The sequence below is a fragment of the Capsicum annuum genome, unplaced genomic scaffold (genome assembly GCF_002878395.1).
Source record: "Capsicum annuum cultivar UCD-10X-F1 unplaced genomic scaffold, UCD10Xv1.1 ctg76886, whole genome shotgun sequence".
NCBI classification, from domain to species: Eukaryota; Viridiplantae; Streptophyta; class Magnoliopsida; order Solanales; family Solanaceae; genus Capsicum; species Capsicum annuum.
Window position 1 is genome coordinate 1 of NW_025887229.1, and position 6,201 is coordinate 6,201.

At 38.6% G+C, this 6,201-nt stretch overlaps 1 long non-coding RNA gene across 1 annotated transcript; it reads left to right on the plus strand.

The window, feature by feature from the left end:
* The first annotated feature begins 13 nt into the window (after positions 1-13).
* On the plus strand, positions 14-5,077 carry LOC124894687. Its single transcript, XR_007051302.1, has 3 exons — positions 14-342; positions 482-603; positions 695-5,077. It is a non-coding gene; the product is annotated as an uncharacterized LOC124894687 (long non-coding RNA).
* The last annotated feature ends 1,124 nt before the right edge of the window (positions 5,078-6,201 follow it).

A 6,201-nucleotide genomic window follows, 5' to 3' on the forward strand; every position in this document is an offset into this window, starting at 1 on the left:
TTTGCATCAATTTTCAACTTTATATGTCAAAAGATTGTTTAAAGATCTCGTTTTTTATTGTTTTGGGGAGTTCAGCGATGCCGTGGACCTGTCGTTTAAACCTGATTCTCTTCTGCTTATTCACAGTTCACTGATTCAATCTATTTCTTGGAATGCTCTATGTGCATAGCTGGTTTCCCGGGTTATGGATGCGTGGATGGTAATGGAGAGTCCAGTATGCTTTCCGGAGTTCGGGAGTTTTGAATTTAATCGGTTCTGTTTGTTCTGTTGTGTGCTTTTGGATGATCATATGCAATTATCAATTTCGAACTTATAAACGAGAAGCAAGTGATTATTTTGTAGGTAATTCTTCAATTTTTTTATGTGGAAAATTGGTCAATTTCGCTTTTTTTGAATTGGAAAATCTAGCGATCCCGTGAATTTTGTTAGGTTGAACCTGAGCCTTTATCGATTCATTGATTCAATCTATTTTTTGGAACAGTTCATGTGCTTAGCTGGATATCTTTTCCTAGGTCGTTATGGATGTGGGGATGGCGGTGGAGAGCCAAGTCTAGTTCGTGTTCAGGAGTTTGAGAATTTTTTATTTAATCGGTTCCCTTTTTGGTATGTTCTATAATTTTGGATGACCCATATGGATTATTAGATATGTCGATTTGCTACAGGAAGGTGATGATTGCATTTGTCCTAATTGTAGGTGTTTTCATCGATGATATGTTTGGGGGCCTTTTGAGGTATTCCGTGATTATTTAGCAGCTAATTCTAATTTTTGGGGACCTTTTGCGGAAAGTCGAGTATGCGATCAGGAGTTTGGGAGTTTTGTATTTAATCAGTTCATGTTTTTGTTTTTGTTCTGTGCTTTTGGATGATTATATGCGATTACCAAATACATTGATTTGCTACAGGATGATAAATTTGGGGACCCTTTTGTGTTATTCTGTGATCATTTTGCAGCTAATTTTTTAATTTTGTGGTTGTAAAATTGGTCACTATATCCATCTGCATGACATTTAACCACCAGGTATGCTTCATGTGTTGGTTATTGCTGGGTTAGCTCTTTGCCGTTGAAGAAAAAGAAAATCTGTGAGGATGTTCAGATCTTAGGGTTGTCAATGTCAAATTGGTTTTTGCATGATACTTGCACGGACAAGTTTCTCTTCTGCTTTGTTATCATCATTGTTCTACTCACAAGTCTAGTTCTTTATTCTTCTTGTTGGGGCTTCTTGACCTTGATCTTTTAAGCACATAGAGGATATGTTGTCATTTGCTCTTGTTCAGCCTGTTGGTTGAGTAATTTTTTGTGAAGTTGAACTGGAGCATGAGTAGGGGTTTTGAGATTCGAGTATTCCTTCTTGTGGGAGGTTCAGTCATGTAATTATTTTCTTGATGATCATAGGGGTGATTAGTGAACATATCAGGGCCTGTCATAGTTTAATCTTGTCATGTTTGGATTCGTATTTCAAGGTGTTTATCATGTATGTGATGCTTTGGACCTTCTTTGGGGTTTCAGCAGGCAGTGAGCATTGGTTTGGACCTGATTCTTCATCTTCTTTTTAGTTTAACAATATTGTATCGATTATATTTACCTCCTGTTCTCTCCCTTGGTTTTCCAATGTAGGTGTAGTGCAAGTTGTTAGGTGAAACGGGTGCAAGTTTCTTTTCTTTGGTTGCAGATTGTTCTTAGCTTATTTGTTATACAGGGATTAGAGGCTTCTTTTAGAGTTCCGTCTTCTGGATAATTCCGAACCTTCGCTTACTCCTAGGCCATTTAGGTCAAGAAATCAACCTTCTTTGGTCCTTATACACAAGTTTGAGCTGCTGTTATTTTGTTACCCCGACTGAGGTGGTGTTGTTCTTGATTGTAAAATTGATGCGTGCTTTTCGTCTTTGCCTTCTTTTTTTCCTCATCTCCTTACTACAGAATAATTTTATTTGATCAAGTAGTAGGCTCATGATGAATGTTGATGATGGGAAAATGTCGATTTACATCCAGTTGCAAGCCCTCAACGTTGCTATTGTGCAAATCTCATCTCCTTAGAGGAAACGTGGGCACACTCTTTATCTCTCTCTCTCATCTTATGAGTTTGATGATGACTTTGTGGGGTAGGATGGGGTAATTGAGTTTTACTTTCTGTGCTTGCAGTTGCATAAAGTAAAATTTGGGAGGATGCAGGTCCAGTTTTGGTAGGACATTTCAGTTGATTCATCAGTTTCTTTTTTCTGTTTCTCATGTGCATAATGTTGTTTTTGTCAACTTGCTTATTGTGGGGGTTGTCGGTTGAATTCCGTCTGTTGACCAAATTATTTCAACCTATTTCTTACCTTTTTGTTTTTCCTAATTTCTTGTTTCTACTATATTTTCGCAGTGTAGCGGTTGTTCCATTTGCATAATGAGTTGTCCGCTTCTTGTTTGGTGGCCTACATTGATGGAGAGTACCACTTAATTTTTTAAGATGTGATTATGGTGTTTTTGGTGCAGCGCTCTTTTCCTCAACATTGTCTGCTTGTTCATTCAAGTTGCTTGTTGCGGGATATTACATTGACAAGATATTTTTCTTATTGATGGAGGCAAAAACGCATGTAGACATCTCTTGGGGTATTGAGTTGGGTTGAGTTGGATCTTGCAGGGAAAGTGAGGGGTATTGGGAATGGTCAAGCTCCTCCACTTATTGCTGAATCTGGAATCTACTGGATAGCATCTTTCCTCTTATTATCAGGTCTTCTTTTCCATTCAGTTCTTCTAGGGTAGCTGTGATATGGTTGTAGTTTTGAGTTAGACGTTAAAGGGCAACCTCTGGTCTAGTTTCCAGATTTCCGAACCGGATCTACTTTCTCATCAGCATCCTTTTCTTTTTCATTTTTTTTTATCACGTCTAGTTTATTATAAGGTGACTGATTATTATGTTCAATCTGTTGCTGTAGTCGATCCGTCTGGATTGTGAGATTTGATGATGCAAGTCTTGATAAGAAATTCGAGTCATATACTTATTTCTGTGTCTTGATTGCAATAGATGTTCAGTGTGTGACAAGTCGTGATCGGGTTTTGTGCCTTGGTGGTCCTGAAATTGTGTGCAGCAATTTTGGAACAGTTCAATCACGTCCGTGTTTTCTATCTCGAGGAGTTGCCATGGGGTGGGGATTTGGACGTCTCGCATATTTTCAATTCATCCGATTTCTTGTGGGTAATTTGCGAGGGTAGACTCGCTTGAAAATTTTATCTCAGCTTGACGACGTCTGTGATTTTTATTTTGAAGAGTTGCCATGGGTGAGGATTTGGACATCTTGCATATTTATCCAATTTCTTTTGGTAATTTGCGATGGTCGACTCTCTTGGAAGCTCTAGTAAGGCTGTTGAGTGATTAGCTTCCACTTGATTTTTCTTATTCTAGCACTGATTTTCTGAACTAGGTGTGGTTCGAGTTGTTATGGCATTGCAGGTGGAATCTTGGATTTAGATGGATGTGTGAAGCCAGTAATATTTTTATCTCTATTGAAGTAATATTTTCATTAATTAGCTTCTAGAGGATGAAGCAAAGTCTGTTCTCTTTTGTGTAAAGGATGAAGCAAAGCAAGTTTGTTTTATGCTGCTTATGTTGCTATGCTTTTATGTAGTGGAGTAAAACCTCTCTGAAAGGTCTACACGTCAGGTTGGATATCCTCTACAAGTTGAAGCTTTACCAAGATCTCTGTCCTGTGAAGTTCCTAAACTGGGCAATTAATTCTTGCATTAAGATTGTGCCATCCGTGATATCTGATTCTAGAGACACTGATTTCAACTGGCGCATTTATCATTGTGGACTCTCTAGACATAATGTTGAGTTTTGCTGCTTGGATGAACATGCTATTGTTCTCTTTTTATTCTTTAATCAAGGATTACTCTTTAAAGGAACGGAATAGGCAGTGATCACCATGGTAAAAAAATTTGACTTTTGTCTCCAGTTATGAGGCTGTCAGCCCTGTTCTTTCAAGGTCGTTTTGGTGCTCCAGTCATGCAGTTGTCAGCTTCTAGAATAGGGTGGTTCTCTCCCTATCTCCGTCTTTGTTTATATAGAGTTTCACTAGAATGAAAAGAACTTTATTCATATCAAGTCCCTTAGGTGTAGAAATCCGACTTTTATGAGCTGCTGTTATATTTCGTGTTGACTTCTGCTCTTTGATCTCAAGTAAAGAACTATTCTGTGGTCTCTTTACGTCTGATAGATTGTTCCATAGGTAGGACGGGTTGGCGGACTTTGGATTGTTAACCAAGTCTTGCTTCAAGTGCTTGCACAGCTTAGGTAATTATATGTTAAGATGGCTCCCTTGTTTGTTATGTGGAAGCTTGGGCTGTTGTTTTAACGAGACAACGAGATGCCAAAATTCATTGAGCCTGATTGTGTGGTTGTCTCAACTCTCCCGGAGTGATAATGTTCAATTGAGCAGAGTGATGCAACTTTTTGAGTTTTTCCTTGTTTTTCTGTTTTCTGTACATATTGGGCTGTGGGAACAAAAATTGTTACACTGTGTGATCATCTAATGAATTGAGTTTGAGAAATGCTTACCTTGTGTTCATTTGAGTTTATGTTGTAGCTTGTTAGCCCGATGTTGGATTCTATGTGCAAATGAGTAAAATATGCTAGCACAGATATGTGGTGTACTGGGTTCTAGGGGTTGGGAATTGCAATGTTATTGATCCAACGAGTTTGCTACATCCATCTGAGGGTTCACCTATTTATACTTGTGACCTCTCCTTGCATGTTTTTAAGGTCACATGAAATCTGTCTGGATCTTTTGGTACGCCAGGTAGTAACAATTTGTTATCAGCTGCATGTCCTAGTTCATATCCTAGTTTCCTTGTGGCATGTACCTTTTCAATGCTTTCCTGGCTCTAACTTCTAGTCAGTTTGTCTCCATGAATAGCATTGTGGATGGCGAGGGTAGTTTTATCAGTACTACCTCATAGAAATGCTTCTATTTTATGTTAGCTTGATAACAGCTTAGCTCTGACAGCAAGAAGATTGGATTTCTCGGCACTCTTTTCAGTAGTGTTATACTGTTTAGTGGACCACTATATGATGAAGGCTCTTGGCCAAATCCTGATGTCTTTTCATTCTTATACTGTTTAGTGGACCACTATATGATGAAGGCTCTTGGCCAAATCCTGATGTCTTTTCATTCTTATAATCATCTAGGCCTAATTTTTTCTGATTTGATATGCTGGATGTAGTTCACTCTGGAAACAAAATACGTCATGTTGTTCTTTGTTCTGGGTGTTAATTTGTCTCAATTGGACACACTTCACCGTCAGCTAACTTAACGAGTTATTCTTACTTGTTTGGAACATTTAGTTGAGTTCTTTACCTGGAAACAAGTGTGGGAAAACTTGGGAGTCAATTCAGTTTAGATGCTTGGTTTTCTGACAGGCCTGGATTTTCTTGTGCATTAGTGGGATTCCTTGCAATTGTTATTGTATTGAAAATCGGACTCCAAATGGAACCAAGTGTGCGGCCCCTGTTTTGAAGTGAGTTTCTTGGTGGTGATTCAGTTTTGAGCAGTTGGTTTTGCCTGCCTCCTTTGGAAAGGGCAGGGCCGGATCTACCTTTTGCTGTGTAGGTGTTATCAGTACCATTGTGCAATATTAGTTGGTTTTAAGCAAATCTTCTTTTCCTTGATTTCTTTTGTGCTTTCTAGTTCGTATGCATCTCTCTAGGTGCATTCTTGCAATGTTGGGAAGATGGATTTGCACAAATTTAGCAGTTTTCTGCCGTTGCCGCACAAATTTAGCAGTTTTCTGCCGTTGCTGCATGTTATCATTTGCTATGTGTCGTCAATAGTTGTCTGCCTTAAATCCAATTTGCTTGCTTGAGACATATTCTACCTTTAGTTGACAGGTGTGGTGTTTGATTTTGATTCATTTGCCTTCCTCAGTTCCCTTTTTTTGTGTGATGAACCTCTTGCAGAAGTGTGAAAGTTCTGTTGGTGCATGCATCATCAGTTCCTGCACTCACACAGACGCATAATTCTATTCAAAAGTATGTTTGATTTGTTTGGCATTGTAGTGTAATTAGTAATGTATGGTGAATTAGCATTTTGGTAGGATCCTTATCATGTTATCTTCGTCAGATGCGTTGGAAATGCATTATGTTTGAGAATTCTTCTCGGCTTTCTTATTGACAGTTCCATCTGTTTGGCCTTTTTACGGGGCTTCAAATTGATTTTTCTGTG